The following is a 15,259-nucleotide window of genomic DNA, read 5'->3' as shown; positions in this document are numbered from 1 at the left end:
TTTGTTGTTGTTCAGTCGCTCAGTCATGTTCAACTGTTTGTGACCCCATGGACTGCAGCACACCAGGCCTCCCTGTCCTTCACCATCTCCTGGAGTTTGCTCAAACTTGTGTCCATCGAGTCCGTGATGGCATCCAGCCATCTGGTCCTGTCACCCCTTTCTCCTCCAACCTTTGTTAAGTAAGAGGCAAATGCTAAAACTATAGTATAGTTGCACGTTACTTGTGTTTTCTTACCCATTTAGAATAGGTCAGACATACCCTGAAATGAATTGAAATGTTGCCAGCTGAGAGCTGGACAAGGCTTTATATTCCTTGGTCCAGTAATGGCCAGAAAGGGGTGCATGCATCTCCAGGGGCACACAAGGTAGCCTGCGGTGAAGAAGCAAGAAAAATTTAGAACCTTGATTTATAGATTCTAATCTAAGAAAGGATTGAGTCATATCAATATTTGATATTGACCCTATCACTCATTCAACCCATATATCAGATTGCCTTATGTCACTTGTATTTTTGAGGTATCCTGTAGGAAAAGTGGAAAGAACAGTGGACTTGGGTGTTCTCAAGGGTGTGATCATTTAAATATAACCTGTTTAGTTAAAATTAACTGTATGTTCACTTACCTAACAAAGCTGCTCTGTAAGGGCTTAAAAGATCATTTTCATAATGCAGGCATAGCAGATGTAGCATATGCTGTCTGTACCTGCAGCTCCTCCAGCTTTGGGGAACCTGCAGTTCCCCAAACCCAGCGACTTCTGCAAGTGTCATCTGGACACAGAGCCTGCTGGGCGGCGTGTGGGCCAGGTAGGGCAGTCCTTACCAGTGAGGGCCAGCGCTTGGTAGGTTGGTAACGCCTCTCCTCACCCCTCGGTAAGAACCAAGGTGTTTCTCAGGTGGCCCCTGTAGGAGCCATCTCCTCATTATCTCAGTGTTTCTTGCCTTCCACCCTTCCCTCTCACTTCCCCACTCTCATGCGGCCTCATGGGATTCTCTCCCTAAAAAACAAAATCCTTGTCTAGGGACTGCTTTTGTTGTGAGTTGGGGGGGAACCAAACTGTCGGCAGGCAATAAAAAGTCGTCGGGCTAACAGCCCTTCTAGGTGCGGTATTTGCTCTTCAGCCACATTATGGAATTTAAAATGATGGCATTCTAATTGTTAATCAAGTTAAATTACATTGGATCATATTACTGTCATTCACACCCACTTGTGTGCCCTCAATAAATGTTATTTTGCTATTAATATACTTTATTACCATATTTTATCCACAGTTCCTTTTTCATTTTATATTCTTGTGTATTTTATTACATGTAGTACATGTTACACGTAAGTTCAGTTCAGTCAGTTCAGCCGCTCAGTCGTGTCTGACTCTTTGCGACCCCATGAATTGCAGCATGCCAGGCCTCCCTGTCCATCACCAACTCCTGGAGTTCACTCAAACTCATGTCCATCGAGTTGGTGATGCCATCCAGCCATCTCATCCTCTGTCGTCCCCTTCTCCTCCTGCCCCCAATCCCTCCCAGCATCAGAGTCTTTTCCAATGAGTCAACTCTTCGCATGAGATGGCCAAAGTACTGGAGTTTCAGCTTTAGCATCACTCCTTCCAATGAGCACCCAGGGCTGATCTCCTTTAGAATGGACTGGTTGGATCTCCTTGCAGTCCAAGGGACTCTCAAGAGTCTTCTCCAACACCACAGTTCAAAAGCATCAATTCTTCGGCACTCAGCTTTCTTCACAGTCCAACTCTCACATCCATATGTGACCACTGGAAAAACCATAGCCTTGACTAGATGGACCTTTGTTGGCAAAGTAATGTCTCTGCTTTTGAATATGCTGTCTAGGTTGGTCATAACTTTCCTTCCAAGGAGTAAGCGTCTTTTAATTTCATGGCTGCAGTCACCATCTGCAGTGATTTTGGAGCCCAAAAAAATAAGTCTGACACTGTTTCCCCATCTATTTCCCTTGAAGTGATGGGACCAGATGCCATGATCTTAGTTTCCTGAATACTGAGCTTTAAGCCAACTTTTTCACTCTCCTCTTTAACTTTGATCAAGAGGCTTTTTAGTTCCTCTTAATCTATAAATATTTGTATGTTGGGGGAATATGCTTATTTTTCCTCCCCATAAGAGTGTGTGATCAATAAGAGTGACAGTCTCTTGCTCTACTTGAGAGGACTTCTCCTTTTAGCTGTTGAGATGTGAAAATTCTGTTACCTTCGTTATCAAGCTCTGGATGTGTGTTACACACATTTATGAAAAACTTAGCAACTCTTAGCAGAACTCTGGCCTTGACTGTGATAGGAGCTTCCATTTCTCCTCTGTATAAATGAAGTGCTAATTTCATGGACTGTTATTCACAGATTTATAACTCTTTCTTCAGGAACATGATTAAAAAATAATGAACTTTTATTATTAATTTAGATTATCAATTATATATTAATGTGTCAGACCAAAGACTTAGTTATCTTAAAAAGATTTGTTATCTGACATGTTGGAAGGAATTAAGAATCCTGGTTAATAAAAAATTCTTTTAAACTAAAAATTATACCAGTGGGATTTCTTGAACACTAGAAAAATGAATACTTGTTTAAAAAAAAAAATTAAAGCAAAGGAAGCAGCACATCCCGAGTCCCAGATGGCAGATAATGCGATGCTGGGTAGAAGCAGGAGAGTAACGGGGGTGAGGGAGTACAAAACTTAGGGTATTTATTCCATTTCCTTGTTTAAAAGAGAAGGGGGGGTCATAAAATAGTCCATATGAAGATCACTGTGAGAATCTAGTTTTCAAAAAATGTGTTTGAAAGATAGACATTCTTCTGATAAATGCTATACAAAAATCCATGTACTGCTTACCTTACCACTTCCTTTCAGCTTTCAACTCTCAAATGCTGGATCATTAATGTCATTCCAGAAAACTTTGATGCAGACTACTCTTCTATATGGATTACCTAAGAATGAGGATGAAACAGACATTTTCAGATGAACAGAAACTAAGAATTTACCATAAAAATTGCCTCACTAAAGGAACTTCTAAAAGGTGGACTTCATGGAGGAAGAATGTTATCCCAAAGTCTGAAATGTAAGAAGTAATAGTGAGTAGAGAAAATAGTAAGTCCTTGAGCAAATCTAAAGAAATATTGATAGTGTAAAACAATGTCTAATTTATGGGAGGAAAAAACAATATAAACATTCTAGTTATCCCATTGCCTATAAGCCTAGTACATGTAAGGTAGGTAACTGAAATTACATCAGTCTAAATAGCTTGTATTCCTCTGAAGGAAAATAAAGATGAGCCAACTTTAGACTTAAGTTTTAACTTGACAATTTGAAGAACTGCCTCTAAAATTAATATATGCTCCAGTAGTATATGTTGAAACAAAGGGGAAAACAAAATATGAACAAACACAGGAGAAAAAGCGGATAGGACAAATGAGCCCAAAATACTGGGGTCGAGGTAAATCCGGTTATAGATGTGCTGCACTCTTCTGTGAGAAATCTTGGGTCGTTAGTCTAGATTTTTAATAATCTGCTCTGTCCTTTTTAAAGAAATGCTACTAGGGAGGTGGGTGGGAGGCTCAAGAGGGAGGGGATATATGTGTACATATAGCTGATTCTGGGCTTCCCTGGTGGCTCAGCTGGTAAAGAATCTGCCTGCCATGTGGGAGACCTGGGTTTGATCCCTGGGTTGGGAAGATCCCCTGGAGGAGGGCATGGCAACCCACTCCAGTATTCTGGCCTGGAGAATTCCATGGGCAGAGGAGCCTGGCAGGCTACAGTCCATGGGGGCGCAAAGAGGCAGACATGGCTAAGCGACTAAGCACAGCACACAGCAAATAGTTGATTCACTTTGTTGTAGAGCAGAAACTAATACAACAGTGTAAAGCGGTTTTACTCCAATTAAAAAAAAAAAAAACATCTAAAACAAAAATACAGAAATGTTGAGAGCCTAAAGATGAAAAAGACAAGAAAGATATTGAAGGGAGCTCCTGGAACTGTGAAAGCAGACTTTATAACTATGGTAATATTTTCTTTTTTTAATGAAGATCACTTGCTAATGATAGAAGGTTAAGTTTACATGTCCTTTGTAAGATAACTTCAAAAACATAAAGCAGAAATTTCAAGAACTACAAGGAGAAATCAACAATCACCATCATAGTAGATATTTTAATGTACGTGGGAGACCAAACAGTTAAAAACATTAGTTAAAGATAGAAAATCTAAGCACAACTTCAGACTTGATCTCATGGACATACATAGAACTCTACAGACAAAATGAGAATGCATATCTTGAATACAAAAGGAACATTTATGAAAACTGATCATGTGCTATGAGAAGACATCAGATTTCAAAGAATCAATATGGAGCTAATTTTTCTTCATTATAATGCAGTCATCAGAAGTCAACAACAAAAAGGATAACTAGAAAGCTTCTAAATTTAGAAAAACATTTAAATTTCTAAATAGCAATTCACATAAGTTCTATTCACAATTAAACAATACTAACATACAAATCGGAGAAGGCGATGGCACCCTACTCCAGTACTCTTGCCTGGAAAATCCCATGGATGGAGGAGCCTGGTAGGCTGCAGTCCATGGGGCCGCTAAGAGTTGGACACGACTGAGTGACTTCACTTTCACTTTTCACTTTCATGCATTGGAGAAGGAAATGGCAGCCCACTCCAGTGTTCTTGCCTGGAGAATCCCAGGGACAGGGAATCCTGGTGGGCTGCCGTCTATGGGGTCGCACAGAGTCGGACACGACTGATGTGACTTAGCAGCAGCAGCAGGTTGCTCATAACTTTCCTTCCAAGAGGCAAGCGTCTTTTAATTTCATGGCTGCAATCAACATCCGCAGTGATTTTGGAGCCCAGAACAATACTGTCAGTCACTATTTCCACTGTTTCCCCATCTATTTGCCATGAAGTGATGGGACCAGATGCCGTGATCTTAGTTTTCTGAATGTTGAGCTTTAAGCCAACTTTTTCACTCTCTTTTTTCACTTTCATCAAGAGGCTCTTTAGTTCTTCACTTTCTGCCATAAGGCTGGTGTCATCTGCATATCTGAGGTTATTTATATTTCTCCTGGCAATCTTGATTCCAGCTTGTGCTTCATCCAGCCCAGCATTTCACATGATGTACTCTGCATAGAAGTTAAATAAGCAGGGTGACAATACACAGCCTTGACGTACTCCTTTTCCTATTTGGAACCAGTCTGTTGTTCCATGTCCAGTTCTAACTGTCGCTTTCTGACCTGTATACAGGTTTCTCAAGGGGCAGGTCAGGTGGTCTGGTATTCCCATCTCTTTCAGAATTTTCCACAGTTTATTGTGATCCACACAGTCAAAGGCTTTGGCATAGTCAATAAAGCAGAAATAGATGTTTTTCTGGAACTCTCTTGCTTTTTTGATGATCCAGCGGATATGGGCAATTTGATCTCTGGTTCCTCTGCCTTTTCTAAAACCAGCTTGAACATCTGGAAGTTCACGGTTCACATATTACTGAAGCCCAGCTTGGAGAATTTTGAGCATTACTTTACTAGCAGATGAGATGAGTGCAATTGTGCGGTAGTTTGAGCATTCTTTGGAATTACCTTTCTTTGGAATTGGAATGAAAACTGACCTTTTCCAGTCCTGTGGCCACTGCTGAGTTTTCCAAATTTGCTGGCATATTGAGTGTAGCACTTTCACAGCATCATCTTTAAGAATTTGAAATAGCTCAACTGGAATTCTATCACTTCCACTAGCTTTGTTTGTAGTGATGCTTTCTAAGGCCCACCTGACTTCACAGTCTAGTGCTTAGTTTTCTTTAATTTCATGCAAAACAACTTTGTTAGATTGTATTGTGACAGCTGTCATATGACCATGTATTAAAAAAAAAACAACAAAATTTGTGTAGCCATTTTAAGATTGAAGATGGAAGAAACAAAGCAACATTTTTGGCATATTATGGCTTATTATTTCAAGAGAGGTAAAAGCACAGCTGAAATGAAAAAAAATTTTTTGCCGTGTATGGAGATGGTGTGACTAATCAAATGTGCGGTTTGCAGTTTCCTGCTGGAAATTTCTTGCTGGATGATGCTCCCCGGTTGGTTGACCAGTTTGAAGTTGATAATGGTCAAATCGAGACTTTAATTGAGAACCATCAACATTATACCACTCAAGAGAGAGCCCACATATTCAAAATATCCAAAAAAGCATTGAAAATCGTTTGCACCAGCCTGGTTGGTAATTGCTTTGATGTTTGGGTTCCACAGAAGTTAAAGGAATAAAACCTTTCTGACTTGTTTTTCCACATGGGATGCTCTACTTAAATGTAATGAAAATGTTCCGTTTTTAAAACAAATTGTGACAAGCGATAAAAAAAAAAAGGATACTATGTGATAATGTGAATGGAAGAGATAATGGAGCAGGCAAAATGACCCACCACCAACCACACCAAAGCCCAGTCTAGATCCAGAGAAGGTGATGTTGTCGGAGTGGAAGGGAGCCCTCTATCATGAGCTCCTTCTGGGAAACCAAATGACTAATTCCAACAAGTATGCCTCCCAGTTAGACCAACCGAAAGCAGCAGTCCATATAAAACGTCTGAAATTAGTCAATAGAAAACACATAATCTTCCATCAGGATAGTGCAAGACCACATGTTTCTTTGATGACCAGGCTGAAACTGTTACAGCTTGACTGGAAAGCTTGGCTGATTGCTTCCTTCCTTCCTTTATTCATTTATTTTGGTCTTTGCAAAATTCTCTTAATGGAAAAAAATTTCAGTTCCCTGGAAGACTGTAAAAGGCACCTGGCACAATTCAAAAAGATAAAAAGCTTGGGGAAGATGGGATTATGAAGCTGCCTGAAAAATGGCAGAAGATAGTGGCACACAGTGGCGAGAGCATGTTGTTCAGTACAGTTCTTGGTGAAAATGAAAACTGTGCCTCTTATTTTTACTTAAAAACTGAGAGAACTCTTTGGCCAACCACTGTTTGGCACTAAAGACAATCAACAAACAATTCAATGAAAGGTAAATAGTATCGCAGCCAAGTTGGTTTATTCCGGGATCACAAGGGGGGTCTAGCATTTGAATGTCAGTAAAGTTTGCTATGTAAACTAGATTAAAGGGGGGAAAGTTACGATAATGCAGAAAAAGTGTTTGATAGAATTCAGTTATTCCCTGATAAACCACTGTAATTTTCTCACAAACAGATTAAAGTTTTAAAAATGTGAGTGCATAAGTAGATACAGAGAAGCTTTTAATAAAATTGAACATCTTTTCACAATATAAACTCCAGAAGATAATTTCCTTGAATAAGAAGTAGCTACAAAAATCCCACTGTAAAGATTCCTACATAGTGAAATAGTAGAAGTAGTCTCTTTAAAATCAAGAACAAGTCAAAAATGTGTACTCTCCCTTCAAATATTGTACGAAAAGGGTCAGCACAATAAGGCAAGGAAAATGAATAAAAGGCTTAAGGGAGAAATAAAATTGTCATTATTGTAAGATTGTACAGTTGTGTACATGGAAATCCAAAAGCCATCTATAAAGAGATGTTAGAATTGAGTTTAACAAAATTGCTAGTTATAAGATCAACATTTAAATATGTTCTGAATACCAGCAACAGGATTAGAAAAATGGAATTTTGAAAGTGTACAATATCAACTGTAACTAAAAATATACCTTAAAAATCTCACAAAAATACGCAAACCCCTTTGGGAGAAAATCACAAGGCTCACTTTCATGCATTGGAGAAGGAAATGGCAACCCACTCCAGTGTTCTTGCCTGGAGAATCCCAGGGACTGAGGAGCCTGGTAGGAGGCCGTCTATGGGGTTGCACAGAGTCGGACACGACTGAAGCAACTTAGCAGCAGCATGTTGAAAGAAGCTAAAGAAAACTGAAACAAGTGGAGGGAGGTGGCATGTGCGTAAGGTGAGAGACTCGGTGTTATAGACATCAGCTCTGCAACGCTTGCAATTCCTGTCAAAATCCTAACTTTTTTTTTCCTTTTCATTTTGGAACTTAAATGATTCTTAATTTCTTAAATTTAGTAGAGCAAGGAACCAAGAATAGCCAAGAGCCTTGTATTGGTTCAGGTCTTTCAGGAGACAGATGCCAAATGTGGTTAGAAGTAAACGATGTGAAGGATAAAGAGAAGGTGCAGGAAGAGGCGGCAAGGGTGTGGGGCGGGGGGTAGCCTTCAGAGTGTGCCACCGGTCTGATGCTCATGGGGGAAGGAAGGGCTGACAGGGAGAGCTTGGTACTGGCCACACAACCCTGAGAAAATCTTGGCCTGACCACAGCGAGCTCTGGTGCAGAGATGGCAGAGAGGTCCTCAATTGGGCCAGCCTTAGTCCCCTGCCCTGCTCAGGCCCTGGTTAGCTGCACAGGAGGGGCGCTACCTCGCCTCAATCGCAGCTGATCCAGAAGATGCTTTAGGTGGAGGCTGTCAACTAACCCCACCCCTTGTGGCAGATGCCAATTAAAAGAAATTGATCAGTACGCCGGTGTTCTCAACAAACCCACCCATGTATGGAGCTTAATACAGGTCAGAAGTAGCAAATCACTGTGGGAAGGATGGACTCTTCACATGGCAGTAAGGATAGTTGACACATGGGAAAAAGTGAAACTGAATCTGTGTGTGTGTGTGTGTGTGTGTATAAAATATTTAGAAACCCATTCCAGTGGTTAAAGACTTTCATGTAAAAACAAAACATTAAAAACTAGGGAAGACTATGAGAATATACTTGTGATCTTGGAGAAGGGAAATACTTATTCAAATAGACATAAAAAGCAATCAACCATAACAGAAAATTTTGACATTAAAACTTTGACAGAAATTAACACAACATTGTAAAGCAACTATACTCCAATAAAAAACTTAAAAAAAATTGAACATTTATTCATTGAAAGATAAAGTGAAAAGCTACAAACTGAAAGTGTATTTGTAAAACCCATGTAAAGAGCATGTTTAATACCCAAACCAAATTATATACATATATGGCATATATATATATATATGAATATACATATTATAATTTTTCCTGTTCATTAGCTTTTCTAATTCATTATAAATCATTTATACATATGGTGTCAAAGAAGGCAATGGCACCCCACTCCAGTACTCTTGCCTGGAAAATCCCATGGAGGGAGGAACCTGGTGGGCTGCAGTCCATGGGGTTGCGAAGAGTCGGACGCGACTGAGCGACTTCACTTTCACTTTTCACTTTCATGCATTGGAGAAGGAAATGGCAACCCACTCCAGTGTTCTTGCCTGGAGAATCCCAGGGATGGGGGCGCCTGGTGGGCTACCGTCTATGGGGTCGCACAGAGTCGGACACGACTGAAGTGACTTAGCAGCAGCAGCAGTAGCATACATATGGTGTACACACAAATCAATCAGGAAAAAATTAATGCATAGAAAAATAGGCAAAACATTTGGAGGCATTTCACAGAAGGGCTTCCCTGGTGGCTCAGATGGTAAAGTGTCTGCCTGCAATGTGGAAGACCTGGGTTGGATCCCTGGGTCAGGAAGATCCCCTGGAAAAGGAAATGGCAACCCTCTCCAGTATTCTTGTCTGGAAAATCCTATGGAGAGAGGAGCCTGGTAGGCTACAGTCCATGAGGTCACCGAGTTAGATACGACTGAGCGACTTCACTTTACTTCACAAAAGGAGAAACAGGAATAGTCAGAAAAAATATGAGATGAAGTTCAATCTCATTGGTAATTGGAAAAGCAGGTTAAGATCTCAGTAAAGTGTCATTTCATACACACCTGGATGACAGCCCTGAAGAAGGCAGGCAATAAAAAGTCCAGTTCAGTACTGATGGGAATGCAAACCCACATGGAACAGCACTTAGGAAAGTAATGTAGCATTGTTTTATAAAGTTAAACACAAATCTCTGTAGTCTGGTATATATCCTTGCTCATGTACAGCAGGAGAGATGTATACATCTATTAGCATTGTACCAGCAAGAGCTAGAGTCAAGTAAAACTTTCACTCACTATAGAATGGGTAAGCAAATGGTAGCATCAATACTGTGGAGCACTCAACAGCATTAAAAATGAATGCATTACTGCATGATACATAAACATCAGATAAATCTTAGAAGCATCATGTTGAATTTTCTTAAAAGACTGCAGAAGAATACATTCAGCAAAATACCTTTTTTGATAGCTTTATTGAGGTATAATTCACATACCATAAAATTTACTCATTTAGAGTATACTCTGGTGGGTTTTAGTTTAATATTTAGAATTCTGCAGCTATTTAATTTTAGAAAATTTTCATCACCCTTACAAGAAACTCCATATCCGCTGTCAGTCACTCTCCCCAGCCCCTGGCAACCACTCGTCTACTTTCTGGCTCTAGGTTGTCCTACTCTGGACATTTCCTGTAAATGGAATCGCACAATCAGTGGCCTTCTCTGAGGCTCCTGTCACTTAGGATAACGTTTTCAATGTTGCAGTAAGTGTCAGTCCTTCATTACTTTTTATTGCCATATGATATTCTATTATAGAAGTATATACCATTTAAAAATTTCCTTCAGTTGATTGACATTTAGGTTGCTTTCAATTTGGGGCTGCTATGAATAACACTTAGGTCAGATGGTAAAGAATATGCCTGCAATGCAGGAGACCAGGGTTCAATCTCTGGGTTGGGAAGAGCTCCTGGAGAAGGGAGTGGTTACCCAGCCCAGTTTTCTTGCCGGAAAATCCCATAGACAGAAGAGCTTGGAAAGCTACAGTCCATGGGGTTGCAAAGAGTCAAACGAGACTAATACTTTTCACTTTTCATGAATAATGCTGCCATGAACACTGGTGCGTTTATATTTGGAGATTCTTTTAAAATAAGGTTCCAAGAGGGACTTCCCTGGCAGTCCAGTGGTTGGGAGTCGCACGTCCACTCTATGGGGCGTGGGTTCCATCCCTGGTAGGGAAAATAAGATCCCACATGTTGCGTGATGTGGCCGGAGCAGGGGAAAAAAAGGTTCAAAGACAAAACTAAACATGTGCTAACGTCAGAAAACCAAGGGGACGGCAAAATGAGATTTAGGGATGTTCCATATTTTTTTTGGCAGCATCTCAGGCATGTGGGATCTTAGCTCGCCGACCAGGGATCATACCCGGCCACCACCCCCCTGCCCTCACAGTGAAAGTGTGGAGTCTGAACTGCTGGAGCACCAGGGAAGTGCCCACTAAGGTTCATTTTTAATGCATCTCAGAACTCGTGTTCATAGGTTACAGTAGTTAGAACATATACACCCAAATGCATAGGAATAGGGTGCTCAGGCCTCAACATTCTGTAAAAGTCTGATGGTTGGATGTGGGGAGATGCTGGCCTCTAAAATCTGCAATAGGTTTTGATTTCTGAGGGAGACCTGGGTTCTTCTCATTTCCCAAGTACGTTTTCCACTTTCCAGGTGTGTTCATTTCCTGAGCACTTTGAGTTCTGACGGCTAAACCAGCCTGTTTCTGGACTGCCTGCCTAGCTTGCTCTGTCACCTGTTTTACTGGTCCACAGGGCACCCCACCCACCCAGCTTTCTAGCCTCAAAAACTGTGTTGCTATTGTCTCCTCCCCTCTCCTTGTCTTTATGGATTTCTACTTCCCCCCACTTTTCTGTCACTGTATTTTGGCTTCAGGAGGAATTGGAGGTAAATGGGTATGTTCAACTGCTATGATTACCCAGAAATTTTTGAATCTGGGTTTCTTTTTGCTTGCAGCTAATGGTATCCTGATGTTATCAATAGTATTTTCACACAGAAATATTCTATGACATGGTATTTAGTATTCCCTCTTACAGATGTACACTTATTTAATCATGCTTGAATATGTGAGTGCTTCCAATTTCCTGAATATTTAAAAATAGAATTTAGAAATATATTTACTGCAATGTTATGTTATCAAATGTCTCGAGGAGGTTTTTTCCAGTTTATACTCCTGCTCTCAGTGGAGAATACCAGTATCTTCACACTGACAACAGAGAGTACTTACTTTATTTACACTGTACACTTCATTTTCTAATTATATTCATTTGAAAAAACTCAGAAAATAATATCAAGAAATAGAGCAGTCATAATCCCACCATCCAGAGATCTCTACTATTAATATTTGGAGTATATTCTGGACTTTTCTCTGCATGTGTGCGCACATTGTGAGATAGCGTTTGACTTTTTGTTTTGCTTTGTTCTGGTTGTATTCTTGCTCTGTTTACCTGACAGTGTGCTGTGGACACCATGCCACAGCAGTATTGATTTAGTCATTGTCAAAGCTCTGTATACCATTGTTTGCTTAACTTACCCTATCGATGGATGTTTAGATTGTTTAAGGATGTAGGAAAAGATGCAGATATGTAGCTTTGAGGTAATACACATTTTTCCCTTAGATAAATAAAGAGACACTGCTTGGTTAGCAGATGTTTACTTTTTGGAGTTCTTCGTCCACTACTGTACTGCTGAAGGCTGCAGAAACAGCAGAGCCAGGAAGGCTCCGACAGTATTGTTTGATCTGCGTCGTTCAATTCCTGCACTTTTAACTTGTGTGAACTAATGAATTTACACTTGGTCTACTCTGGCAAAATGTATAATGTGTAATTTCAAACTCTTGCTAAGCTAAAGAGAGGGGCAGTTGACCCTGTCTATATTCATATTTTCATAACATAAAGTTCAGATTTCAACCATGATGGGAACTGCAAAATGCTATAATTCATGTGAATGCTATTCAAAACACAAATTATTCAATAACAAATTATTCAATATTTAGGAAGTTTGCATCTGTTTTATGTAGTATGTCTAAATTAAGAATATGGGTTAATATTTAGAGTATTCTTAGCCTGATATATTACATCACATATGAAGTCTTAAATTGACATGAATTAGCCTATACATCTTTAAATATTTGCAAAATTATATTTTATATGAGCCTGTAATAAATGACTATATTACAATTCAGAAGCTGAAAAGTGTAGTGAGAGTTGCCATGGGAACCTTAATGCGATAACCCCTTGCTTTCATTTAAATTTCATTTTTAATATTACATTAACATTTTTGCATTTAATAGATAGATATTTGAATTAATATTGAAGTACCCTCTCTAATATAAATAAAATATAAGAAATGAAAATGTGATTTTTCTTCCAGTGGACAAATGAACATATAATCCAAGATCTCGTAGAAATAACAGCACTTGAGTTTTAAATTATTGGATTTCATTCATTTATTTTGAAGTTTCTTAAAGGATCCCTTTTAAAAGATTAAGAAATATTTATGGATAGCCGCATAACTCATGTCTTTGACATTTCAAATACGGTTCAGAATTTTCTGAAGGCTATTTGGGGGCAATTTACTTCACGGTGCCTTGATTTATTCTGTATATTTCAAACTCGATGACCTCAGATGCCTCTCCCACCTTAATAAATCCATATTAGTATACCAATCATTTATAGGTGGATACACTTAATCTTACTTAAAACAAAACACAATATTACCAAATACAGATTCATCTATTTAAGTTTATTATAGATAATAAAAATCTAACTTATTCCAGAGATATAGGGTACTTTTTTATTACAAAGGAATCTTGACTGCAGTAAGTAAATATTCACTCAGATTATACGTGGATTGTGTGGTTAAAGTTGAAATGAATATATAAAATTTATGGACAGCAGAATCTTTGGTTGGAAGTCTCTCAGGTGTCAGGAGTCTCTGGTTCTCTAATGTACTACCGCCAACTAAATCTTAACTCTGTGCAAATCATTTAATCTCTTGTGTATGAAACAAAAAGAGTAGTGAATTCCCTGGCAGTCCAGCAGTTAGGACTCAGCACTCTCACTGTTGCTGTGGCCCAGGGTTCAGTCCCTAGTTGGGGATCTAAGATCCCACAAACTGCACACCCAAGAGAAGAGCCATGTGAAAGGGAGGGCCGTCTGGAATAGGGCAGGAAATGACACCATCACTAGTTACAAACCCGGAGCCAGCCGCAGCAGTAGGGAGTGGATCTTGGTGTGCTTCAAGGGAATGAGTGACTACTAGCGTTAAGATGATTCTTGCCTTTCTTCTGGAGAGGAAGTGAGGGCATCTGACGCAATCTGGATACCGTAAGAGGATAGGAGTAGATCCAGGTGGTGCAAGCGGTTGACTGTATCATACTCTGTTCTGTACGAACCAAACTCTGCATGGCCATGCCTGTTTCACCTCATACCCGCTACCTGTCCCCTGCACACACACACACACACACACACACACACACACACACACACGGAGCAGCACCAGCAGTGGCTCATGGTTTCCTGTGGTCGTGGACCCAGTAAGAGCTGCTGCCACCACAGCCCTGGAAATCGGGGAGCACCACCCACCATCCCGACAGTGAAGAGCATCTGCTATGCCTGCCAGTAACTGGGGACTGTGCTTCCCCAGTAACTGCCTGGAGAGGCCGCCTAACACCACCTGGCACTTAAGGTGCCTTAGCGTCTACTCAGGACTAACCATCAGGAGTTCAGGAAAGGAAGCGAGCTGCTCTGTAAGTTATTTTCCCTTCCTCCCCATGAATGGACTACTCCTAGACTCAGTTCTTTATATCAACATACTGAAAACACCCTGTGAGACCAGGCTGACTCTGTTAGGATGCTGTGGCAAGCTTTATTGGTGTATATACTCTATAAGATTTTCTTAAGCATTATAATAGTTTTTTTTTAAGCAGTATTTTACTGGTTTGTTCCAGAGCTTCTCATAAGGAAAAAAAAATGTATCTTCTTAGAATTAGATCATTGTTAAATCTAAGACATGAGACCTAAAGGTATAACCTGGAGATGAACAGGAAGACAAAGATCCTTTTTTTGTTTCATTTTAAAAATCAAAACTAGGACCATATTGACTGATAGACTTTTATAACATACTTTTTTTCCCCTCACTTAATATTTTGTAATTTTTTTCCACATCATTAAATGTTATGATTATATTTTTAATGCCACATGATATTTCATGGTTCCATAATTTATCAACCAATGCTCAACTGTTGGATATTTCTTTGCTTTCTCCTTTTAAACATTGTTTTGTGTTTTGATGACATTCATACAGATATAATCTTTGTACTACTGTGTAATTATTTTCATAGGATAACTCCTTTGCAGTGGAAATAAATTCTAAAGGGAAGGTTGTACCAGTTTAAATTCTTAATAACTGTATATGAGGGCACTGGTTTCTTTGCACACTTGCCAACTGCAAATATTGTCTCCTGCTTTAATCTTTGTATGCTGCTCTCTACAAAAGGGTATCTC

The sequence above is a fragment of the Bubalus kerabau genome, chromosome 8 (genome assembly GCF_029407905.1).
Source record: "Bubalus kerabau isolate K-KA32 ecotype Philippines breed swamp buffalo chromosome 8, PCC_UOA_SB_1v2, whole genome shotgun sequence".
Lineage (NCBI taxonomy): Eukaryota > Metazoa > Chordata > Mammalia > Artiodactyla > Bovidae > Bubalus > Bubalus kerabau.
The sequence above is the reverse complement of the archived record's forward strand: the minus strand, read 5'-3'. Positions refer to the sequence as shown.